This window comes from Thermobia domestica, chromosome 13 (genome assembly GCF_964235325.1).
Source record: "Thermobia domestica chromosome 13, izTheDome1.hap1.1, whole genome shotgun sequence".
Lineage (NCBI taxonomy): Eukaryota > Metazoa > Arthropoda > Insecta > Zygentoma > Lepismatidae > Thermobia > Thermobia domestica.
In genome coordinates, this window is record NC_137466.1 from 167078222 (window position 1) to 167090202 (window position 11981).

General features: G+C 36.0%; 1 protein-coding gene across 2 annotated transcripts in view; it reads right to left on the minus strand.

Moving 5' to 3' along the window:
- The window catches only part of LOC145668710 (sodium-coupled monocarboxylate transporter 1-like), a 136310-nt gene extending 125794 nt beyond the window's left edge, over positions 1-10516 (minus strand). For both annotated transcript variants that reach the window (XM_081736813.1, XM_081736810.1), the window contains exon 1: positions 10394-10516. The gene's annotated coding sequence lies outside the window, so the exon portion shown is untranslated. The remainder of the gene's footprint in view (positions 1-10393) is intronic.
- Positions 10517-11981: the final 1465 nt, after the last annotated feature.

The window sequence follows — 11981 nt, forward strand, 5'->3', positions numbered from 1 at the left end:
ATTTAAATATTACGTAAACGTAGACGATGGATATGAGAGGGAAATCTTAGGGTTCCAGGGTTAATAAAAAGCCAGAGAATGTTCTGCGTCAAGTAATAGACCAGGTCAAATCTTTTCCTACCAGAAAATCACATTATTTTCGAAGAAATTCTCAGAGAGAATATTTACAACCGAACCTTACTGTAAAAAAAATGCATGAACTTTACTTGGAGAAACATGAACCAGAGGTTTTCCATAATATTTCTCAAGGGATCAAATGTAAGCCAGAATTGAATTTTTAACACCACATTCAATTTAGCTTTTGGTAAACCTCGCAGTGATGTGTGTCCTACTTGTGATGGATTAAAAGTCAAAATAGATAGTGCAATAGATTAGGATAAAATGAACTTGCAGTGTGAAAGAGAGGTGCATTTGTTAAAAGCACAAAAAATTCGATGATGACTTGAAAGAAAAAAGCAAGCAAGCCCAGGAAGATCCATCAGTTGATGTTTTATGTTTAGACTATCAGCAGAACTTCCCCCTCCCTGTTCTACCTGTTGGAGAAATATTCTACAATAGACAAATATGGATTTATAACCAGTGCATTTATACCGCCAAGACAGGAACATCAAAAATGTACATGTATGAAGAAACAGTCTCAAAAAAGGGAGCAAATGAAACTATGTCTTTCCTTAATCATTACATTGAACATTTCATGGATCCTAGTGTAAAAACTATGTACATTTTTACAGACAATTGTGGAGGACAAAACAAAAACGTAACTCTAAGAAATTTGAAAATATTGTTCATCACTATCCAGAATGAGGACACTCGTTTCTCCCATGTGACAGACAGTTTGCACAGATTGAAAAACTCAGACGCCAAAAAGAGTATGTACAGCTCATAGATGACGAAAAGAATCCTAGCAGAAGTAGTGTGAGTAGGTATGGGATCGCACATTTTTCGCACGGGGGTTTCAAATGACACAACGAAATAGCACACAGATAACTACCCGGAGTGGCAGACGACATCTAAGTATAGACCACACCTCAAAAACCGAAAATGGACTTGACCGTGTCGTTGACCTTTCCCCGCTTCCCCTGTTTAGGGTTCTTCTCGTCATCTGTGAGCTGTATATATACCGGAGGAATGGTATTCACTTTTTCAGAGAGCATCCAAAAAGTTTCGCGTCATGAAAGTTCAGCAAAACATGGTCAAGGACTTTCAGAATTTATTGGCACCTTGGTTCGTTAGGAACATAAGGAATGCGGACAAGGCGTTCAAAATCTCTACTTACAAGGTTTTCCAGTATGAAGACAAAAACGTTAGCGTATCCCACGAACACTCTCCAGAAATAGAATATGATTGTTTTATCGGAGTCAAGAAGATTGCAGACATTAGTGAAGTAAACCTGAGCAATGCACCTCGAGCTTACTACAACTCCCCCAACCTCGAGCTTACTTGAACACAATTAGCGCAAAGAAGTTGCAAGATGTGAGCGCCGATCTGCTAAAGATAGAAGTTAGCAGCTTCTTCTTGAATATTCACATCTCCTTAGTTGGGGAGAACAAAATCCTAGTGATATCATTAACAGTGAAATGCCTCTTTTTGGCTTCAACTAAGCAAATAGAGGTCAAAGTGACCAAAAGTTCAGGTCGAAACTGAGTGCAATTTTTGCTTCCTATTTGTGAGATAAGTTGATAAGAACACCTTTTGAATGCAATCCAAATATTATATTTAACTATTATCCCCCATTGTTTAATCGGCTCAGGTTAAGGATCCTTGATTTCATTCATGATAAAGTTCTATGAGAAGGATTACTAAAAATGTTAGTCTGACGAGGGATCATGATAATATATTAGTGTTATTAATAGTAATTGTTATAGGTAATAGGAGGGCGATTTCTACATCAAAGATAAGGAAGATTACTGCAATATGTAAGAATCGTAAGGAGAAGGGAATCCGGGCAGATGACTTAGGATCAAAGCCACATTCGAAGGGGGAGCTTTTTTCTCTATCATTGATAACTTTTTTGGAAAGAAGAGTTGAAATGGCTATAACAATTAAACAAATAGCGATAGTTAGTAGGGCAGTTGTTAGAATTGTATTAATTACCTATTTCATTTAAATGATCATTTTGATTGGAAGTCAAATATACTTTATATATTAAATAGGTTAGCCTCCTCATCAATAAATGGAAATATAAAGGAACAATCATACTACATCGACAAAGTGTCAGTATCAGGCAGCGGCTTCAAATCCGAAGTGGTGAGTGGGAGAAAAGTGTGATAGAAGATGACGTAATAGGTAGGTGGGTAGAAATGTAGAACTGATAATGACATGAAGGCCATGGAAGCCCGTTGCTGTGAAGAATGTCGATCCATACATAGCATCTGCGATGGTGAATGGGGCTACATAATATTCATATGTTTGTAGAGCAGTGAAGTATAGTCCTAGGAGAATTGTGAGTAATAGGCCTTGTGTGGCTTGAGTGTGGTTGGCTTCTATTAATCTGTGATGAGCCCATGTTACAGTAACTCCTGAGGCTAGAAGAATTGCAGTATTGAGGAGAGGAATGTGTATTGGATTAAATGGCACAATTCCTGCTGGAGGTCAGAATGACCCAATTTCTACAGTTGGTGCTAAACTGCTGTGGAGGAAGGCTCAAAAGAATGAAACGAAAAAGAATACTTCAGAAATAATGAATAGAATTATGCCTCATCGAAGGCCTAATGTAACTTGAATAGTGTGTAATCCTTGGTAGGTTCCTTCTCGAGTTACGTCTCGCCATCACTGAATCATAGTTAGTAATGTGATTAGTATGCCAAGGAAAAATAAAGAGGGGTCATATTGATGAAATCATTTAGTGAGGCCTGTAGTTGTAATTAAGGCCCCCAGGGCTCCCGTAAGTGGTCAGGGGCTTTGATCCACAAGGTGGTAAGGGTGATTTTGTGGTGCTGACATAAGTAACTTCTCTTGAGTATAATTTAACTAAAACTGGCAATACATAGGATTGAATTACTGCAACGGCAGATTCTAATATTAGTAGGGTAATTGGCCCAATTATTAACAATGAAAGCATGGATAGGGATAAGGAAGGGCCAGTGTTACCTAGCAATGTTAGGAGTAGATGACCTGCAATTATGTTTGCTATTAGTCGTACAGCTAAGGTTCCAGGTCGGATAATATTACTAATTATTTCAATACATACTATGAATGGCATAAGGGGGCCCGGAGTCCCAGAAGGAACAAGGTGAGCAAATATATGTTGGGTGTGATTAATTCAGCCATAAATTATAAAGCTTATTCAAAGAGAAAGAGCTAAGGTTAATGTAAAAGTTAAGTGACTAGAACCAGTAAAAACATAGGGAAATAAATATAAATAGTTATTAAAGTTGTAAAGTTGTTAAACAAGATGAAGGAGAATAGGGAAATAAATAGGAAGGTTCTTCCTTGGTGGCTAGTAGAGCCAAGAATGGTTTTGAATTCCTTGTGAAGGGTTAGAGTAATTTTATTTCATAAAATGTTTGATCGTCCAGGCAGAAATCAGAATGGGATTGGGATAATTAGAAGTCCAATTACTGTTCTAAGTCAATTGAATGATATGTTTATGATTGAAGTAGAGGGATCAAAGGTTTGTTATCATTTTCAATTTATAGTTGTTTTTTTGATGTTAGTAGTATCTTGGACAAGGCAAGGGGTAACTGAATTAAAATACATAATAGATACAAATAGGAGGTAGCATAAGGAGAATATAATAAATAGTATGAGCCATTTTAAAGGAGATATTTGAGGAATAGAAAAATACTACGGGTGAGATTAAGAAGGGAAAGATTCCACATAACCAAACTTTTGGGAAACTGAAAAAAACTTCATAGTAACCAAACAAATAGTCACAGTAAGAAACGTACTATTGGAAAGTTGCTCCTTATAACCTTAAGTAACATATACGTAAAAGTGTTTTACCATTACATTCTTATTACGGTTATTATATGAGTTTAAAAACGATGGAATCTTTCCCTTTTTAATCTCAACAGACTTAGATGTCGAAAAAAGTAAAGAAAAGCGTATTTATGAGCTTGAAACTGTTCCTTACTTATTGTTAAACCAACACAAATAATGAAAATTAAACATTATTCACACATGTTATAAAAATAAAATACATGAGATATTGGTTTGTGCCTTTGTACACTGTTTCTATTACTACTCACTGTCCTCACTCTCATGCTCATCACTAGGCCACTCTAAAAGTTTATTGTAAAACACTCTGGCTTGTTCCGGCACATAGTGAACCACTTTGGCAACATCCTCGAGTTTCTTCCTTTTTATGGGAACGATTCCATTATATGCCTTTTCAACAGGAGGGTCTGCTTCACCACCTTTGTACAGTTTATAAACTTCAGTTTGTAGCCCGTCTATAAAAGTGTGAGCTGTAACATATCCTCTTTTTGCTGCTGTGAATGTTAAGTGTTTGTAGGTACTGATTTTAAAAGGATGTTTGGTTCGAACACTAGCACAAGTCTTTGAAAAATGTCGGCCACCATCCATTAAAGTTCCGAATTTGTTCGTTTGAAACGGATTTCACCTGAAACAAAGGCCGCGTGCTTTTTGCAGTGATAATCATATCGTTGTATTGATCAGGGGAATAACTCCTATCGTGGCGTTTCATGGCTTTCTTAATGACACCAAAGTTCCGGTCGCAGGGGAGAAAACTGTGTCCTCTAATGGAGAAAAATACATGTAAGATCCCCTAATAATAGTAAGAAACAGGAACAATCTCACCAAAGTGTGATTGCGGTTTTGCCCGGGACATGAGTCACTGAACACGTATAGAGTTTTTACTTGAGGGTCAACACTGTTGTTTATATAGTCATACAATAAAGAACACACCTCGTTTGCTCCTTTCTTTGCAACTCCTTCATGATAGGTGTACATAGTAGCTTCTTCATTTCCTAAACTATGAACACAAAACACGTAATGCCATAACTTCCTTAAATAGAACATTTCCTGAACAGGTATGAACGGCAAAGGAAGATTTTGCATAAAATCAAAGCAGATTCCATGTACGTCATTTCTATTAGAGCATAGTTCAGTTACTTCTTGCATTTTCTTGTAAAACTTAGTTGCTCTTCTTTTATGAACCATCAATTCAGCTAAAGCGACCCGTTTAGCGTTGTCATTCAATGTCGATGATGATATTTTTGTATTTAGGTCTTCACACGTTGAACACACGTCAAGTTGCGGCCTGCCGAATCGGTACCTATCATTTTCCTTGTAATAAGTTTGAAAGTACTCATATTTTATTAAGTCTTTTAGTTCTGGATGTTTTTCCAGAAGCATTTTATGCTTCTTTGTGCATGTCAGCCCAGCCTCTAAATATGTAACAGAATTTGAAGAATAGTGGGACGTTTTTCGAGGTAAGACTCGATGTGTTCCTTTAGCACTACGTATTAAAACATCATTGGGAAATTTCTTATGGTTATCGTGTTTTCCTCTTATGTCAGTAGGTTGCTCGCCTTTTGCTAAAATTTGTGTTAGCCGATAAACCACTTTATTGTAAACAGCATGCAAGCTCATAAAAGCTTTCCGGCAAACTTCTACACGGTTAGAATCTTTAATAGCAAAATATTTAAACGATGAAGGAAATTTCTTAGAATCAGGACCTTTAGACCGATGCCGTTCAACATCATGTCGTTCTATCAGATCTATCAGATAAGTGTCCTGTTCATTCTTTGGTCTACCACTATAAACTCATTGAATTATCTTTTCTTTTTGGTCATTATTAAAGTTAACTGTACACATTTTCTTGCATTCACAGTCGGGTCCGGTCTTCTTTTTTTCAACTAACCTAACACTTGTAGTCACAAACTCCTCCCCCTTTCGTCTTGCTGTTGTCATCATTGCTGTGATATTTCCGGATCCTCTTCTCTTTTTAACGAGGCTTTCTTCACACTCCGAAGCTTCAGACATTGTTTGAAACACTTATTAAATGATGACACAGAACAATCCAAATAAAATCTAAAAATCAAACGCAATTTCAAAATCAAGCAACTGAAAAGCACGTGTGTTGCATTCTCAAATCACTGAGCGCTCTGTTGGAGGGAAGAAGAACTAAGCGCTGCTGAGAACATGGAGCTAAATAAGAAAATACTGGAGTGCCTACCGAGTAGGGTAAATTGAGACTACCACATATCCGCGCAACGGACCTTAACTCGGCAATATTAACCGATCATATTTTCTATAAAAAGCAATTACAACACTCGTACCAATGGAGTTACATATAATATGAACTAGAGGAACTGCATATGTGAAGACTCTAACAGTGACAACACGGACCTTTCCTAGGAAATAACGAAAAACTGGCCTCAATTTGAACAAATTCCGTTCCATAGCAAAACAATAGGAACTTCACATACCTAGGCACTCTAGAATGTTCTTATTTAGCTCCATGGCTGAGAATAAGAAGGGAAAGATTCCTGGAATATTTCCTTTCTTAACCTCACTAAAATTTTTCACGTGCTCCTACGTCATAAGGATGAAAGGAATCTTTCCGTTTTTCATGCCAAAATATGCGTCTTAATTAAAGGAACAAAATGGCTATTTCAACTCATTTTGACAAAAAAGTGGAATCTTTCCCTTCTTAATCTCACCGATTTGAATGATATGTTTATGATTGAAGTAGAGGGATCAAAGGTTGAAAAAAGGTTTGTTATCATTTTCAATTTATAGTTGTTTTTTTGATGTTAGTAGTATCTTGGACAAGACAAGGGGTAACTGAATTAAAATATATAATAGATACAAATAGGAGGTAGCATAAGGAGAATATAATAAATAGTATGAGCCATTTTAAAGGAGATATTTGAGGAATAGAAAAATACTATTGAATAGTAATTTAAGCTTGACATGCTTGTGTTATAATTTAACTAATTTTTCCCATTGGAAGTAATTGTTATTTTACTATCTTTTGGTTTAAAAGACTATTGCTTACTTTCAGCCATCCAATGAAAGTTTTTGTATTATTTTTGTTATTCAGTTAATAAATACTGAATGAGGGCAAGCCTCAACGACAATTGGTATAAAGCTGTGATTTGCTCCACAGATTTCTGAGCATTGACCAAAAAATAGACCTGTACGTGTAATATTGGCTGCTACTTGATTTAAACGTCCTGGTGTGCGTCTGCCTTAATGCCAAAAGCGGGCATGGCTCACGAGTGAAGAACGTCAGCAGCGGTAATTAGGATACGAATATCAATATTACTAGGTAATACAATGCGATTGTCTACATCTAGTAGACGAAATGAATTGGGAGTTATTTCATTAATAGGGATTATGTAAGAATCAAACTCTATTAAGGAGAAGTCGGAATATTCATAGCTTCAGTATCATTGATGCCCGATTGTTTTAAGGGTAATTGCCGGCTGATGAATTTCATCGAGTAAGTATAAGAGTCGTAGGGAGGGTAGGGCGATGAAGATTAATGTGACAGCAGGCAGAATCGTTCAAATGGTTTCTAAGGTTTGTCCTTCTACTAAGTTGCGATTAATATATGTGTTTGGTAAAAGGGAGGCTAATAAGTAGCCTACAAGGACTGTAATTATGGTTACATTGAGTATTGTGTGATCATGAAAAAATACTGTTTGTTCTATTACGGGGGATGCAGCATCTTGAAGATCTAGCTGATTTCAAATGGCCATTTCTAAGAAAGATGATTATTATCTTATATTTGGGGCTTAGGCCCAATGCACTTATCTGCCATCTTAGAAGTTTGTTAATAAAGGAAGTTCTGCATAACTATGCTCTGCGGGCGGCAAGTTTTGGAATCATTCTAAGGATGTAGTTTGTTGATCTGAAAAGACTACCGGCCGAGCTCTTGCAAAGCCCTCTCACATAATAATTGCGAGTACTAGAACAGCGACGAAAGAGAGGAATGAGCCGATACTTGATACTATATTTCATGTAGTATAGGCGTCGGGGTAATCTAATTTTTGTATTTCTGTAATAATGTTATGTAATAATAAAAAATAAAGATTTTTTATTGTTAACTATAAGTACCTTGTACAGTTAAGAGTTACACTTAATTCCAACCATGTTGTAGTAATTATATTGGATATACGTAAGTATTTTTTGGTCTTTACCTTGTTATCACTCTCACTGAGTTAATATTTTTATCTGGTTTTGTTTTCTACATCTCCTGTAAAATTAGCATTTTGGTCTTTATCTGATTGTCATTTTCATGCCTTCAATTGTTCTTTAAATAAATTTACCCAAAATTTACGGCAGGTATTACAGAGATTTGTAGATTCTCATGGTACTCGTGGAAACAAAAGTGAAATTATGAACAGTAAAAAAGAAGGACGAAATTTTCAATAAACAATTGATAGGCCTGTACTATGTGGGAGAAGAAAAGAAAAAAGAAAAGGTCTCATACCGTGCGATCGATCTCAAACACAACTGGCCAAAACTAGTAGCATAAAGCTTCGTTGGTATTCGATAAGAGCAAATAACCTTACAAGTTCTGTCTGTCAATGTCTCAATTGAATGTTCCAAGTTAACTCCAAGTTAATGCGTATGAACGATTTCAGAATCAAATATAAGAATGTAAAATTTAAAAAAAAGAATTATAAAATAAAATTAAAAGGGGGAGGGAAGGGTTGAAAGAATAAAAAATAACATGTAAATAAAAAAGTGCAGGAAAAAGAGAAAAAATAAAAGAGAGAAGGGTCGTTAAGTGATAAACGAACCACAAAAAATGTACGACAAGTGTCGATTTTAGGCCAAAATTTTTATTTTTTTTATTTTTCGAAACGAGACGGGCCTAAGTAACGCCACGCTGGGGTGTCTTCTGATCGGAAAGTTTCGTAAGTCCGTGCCCAGATCAATACATTTATAGGGAGAGAATAGTCCCCATAAATGTATTAATACTCACCGTATCTGGTCCAACCAATCAGAATTACGAACGGTCTAGCCGTAAGGTCGGTTAGGTCTATATTTTTGGAAATTTCTAAAACAACAACAAAAAAACTGTTCGATGTCCCAACGACAAAAGTATGAGTTGAGGTAAAAGCGACTTTAAAGAGACTATTATTCAGACGGGGATATCCAGAACAGATAAAAAAAATTGTACTAACAAGTTGTTTGCCAAATTCTTGTTAGTGGCTACCAGTACACAAGGGCACCAACCTTGAAGTGTCGTGTAAATTTCCATCCTATCTAATATTAAATTAAGGAAATTGAAGATACAAGGGGGAGGGGAGAACGACACTCTGGTATGGAAATTACATATGATACAAAAAAGGATTTCTCTACAATATTATTCACTCTTGTCCCATCCTTTACTTGTGAACCTTAATAAATTTTAAATTCGACAAACGAATGAGAAAGAAAGAAAAGAATTTTTTTTTTAAATCATAGGGGACTAACATTAATTCAGGTTTTCAAGATTAATTAGACATACTTCTGTCGTATTACTTTCATGAATTAGCTACTTTAATCCGTAGCTAAATATCCAAAATTTATCAGCATTTGAAATTAATTTCGCTGAGAAAACCATTTCGTCGCCACCTTGAACCTTTCACAGATATTTCTATCTAGTCACGCTTCGATTTCTTAGTCTGTGTCATTTATATATAGAACTCGAGACAAAAAATATTATGAATTAATTAGTACAAGTCAAACTCAATAGCCTAACTTAACACAACACTTCTTTCATGTGAGTTTGCAATGTGAGAGCCAGTCGTCAAGTGTTTTCTATCTAACGATAAATATTTAATAGGAGGTCATGTAGCACAAGTATATCTCGTGGCGAAAATCTCTTGGCACAAGTATACTTTGGGGTGGCCATTTACATAAACAACAATGACTCATTTTAAAATTCTATTTACTTATTATCGCGACGACTCACATTTAAAGCACACCCAATCATTATTATAGCCATTTACACCACTATCATTCAATATATTAACTACTCCTAACCTACATTCGCACCACTCTTTAATAAATCCTCTACTCAAGTCAACATATTAGAGAAAATACAATTGACCAGTGGCTAGTACAAATCAAACTCCCATGAACCCAAACACTTGTATCCGTAACATACCGAATTTGTGTTTACATTACGTAAAATGTTTTAGTAATATGAAAATTTTAGCTATTGGGTTGAGTAATTTTATACACATATTTTACTAGAATTCAATCCTAATTATTCCTAACAGGTGGGTAGATAAAACAACACGAGAGAATGTCTGTTTATAAAGTGACTGAAATAGTTTTTATGCTGGTAAGGTTCTAAAGTACGGAGGCTAGGAAGTTCTGTTAAAGTCGAACGCGAAGTTGAAATTTTACGATTACATAATAATTTCGAATTGGAAGAGGTAAAAATTGCAAATACCGACTCGTTTAATTACAACCTACTAACCTGAAACATTGGAATTACTCCGGTTATTATCATTTTTTGTAACTATAACAAAATATGCTCATTTTCCCAATATCTATTTCATTAACTAGACGACAACAATTGACTAACGCTTGTGCGGACGCTCTTTCCCTACTGGAGGGCGCTGTGATTGCATAAACTAACCCTGTGCTGATAAAAGTTTAAACATCTGAACACTGAAGTTCGTACTAAAGCAAGAATAAATTAATTTTTGTGGTTAAGGTTTCTGTCCAAAATGTAAGAAAACAAATAATTAATTGCATAAATATAACACTAAATCGTCCTCAATAATCCACTCACTCACACAACTATTCAACTACTGCATCATAATGACATCAATTACATAAGGTTACACATAATATAAATACGAATCACTAACCAGAATCTACACGTATAAAGTAAATATTTCACTATCCCAATAATATGGCTCTGAATACATAACGTAAATATTTAAAATAAGTTTACGGAGGAAAAATTTCGGGACCAATTGGCCCTGAAGTTCTCACTAAATCATTGCTAGGTTCAAGAGGACCTATCAAATTGTTCTGAGAAGATTCTCCCCCTGAAGGGAGATGAATCTTAGCGCAATTAACCTACATTGTGGAAATATCCTACATTATGAAAAAAATGAAATGAAATCTTTGAATTTTACGTCCCACGGTTATGCCGGTTAGGCTAAAGGAGACGGTGATGATGAGTAATGAATGAAATGGTGGAATGAAGAAAGTGGGAGGAAACGGGAGAACCCCGAGAAAACCCACGCACACGATGTTTGTCCACCACAAAGTTCACTTGGCGGGGTCTGGGATCGAACCCGGGACCCCCAGTACCAGAGATGAACGCTCTACCACTGAGCCACCGCGGCTCTCCTACATTATGGGAGAGGCAAATCAAGATGGATAGAAACCCGGTTCGAATTTTAAACTAACATAGTATCGACCAACTTAGCACGCCTCAAATTACAATGCATCATATTGGGGGGGAAAATCTCTCGAACAAACACACTGTACAAGCTGGGGATAGGGACAGGTTATTCCTAGTCCAAAAAACAGAAAATTTTGATAAAAATTTTAAAAAATAATGATAAACTCCTAAACCTCCCAATCTTGTCTGTGATAACTAACACTTTTACTCACTGCTTGAAGACTGAAAGTTGAAGTATCCAAATTTAGTCCAAATCAATTCCACTCATCCGTCATGGTGACTGAATTCCTTCAAAATCATTATTTTCTTTGAAAATCAAATTTTGGATTCTAAATATTGTTCACTGATGACTGAAATATGTTATCTTGAACTAGTAAAGTCTAGGATCACAACTGTTCCTGAACTGCAAAGGCTATTACCGAAGTAGGCAGACCAAATTTAAAAAGTCACTGCGTCGGAATTCAGATGTTGATCTTTCGATGGTTGATGATAGAAGACACGATCCTACCTCTCGACCAAGATGAGTTGAGATTTCTCAGCCAATCACAGTCAAGGAAAACACCCTCGTGACTAACGCTATGATGCTGCTAACATCTGGCAAAATTTCTGATTTTTGGGAATCTCAGAAGGGCGAGGGGGTTCTAAT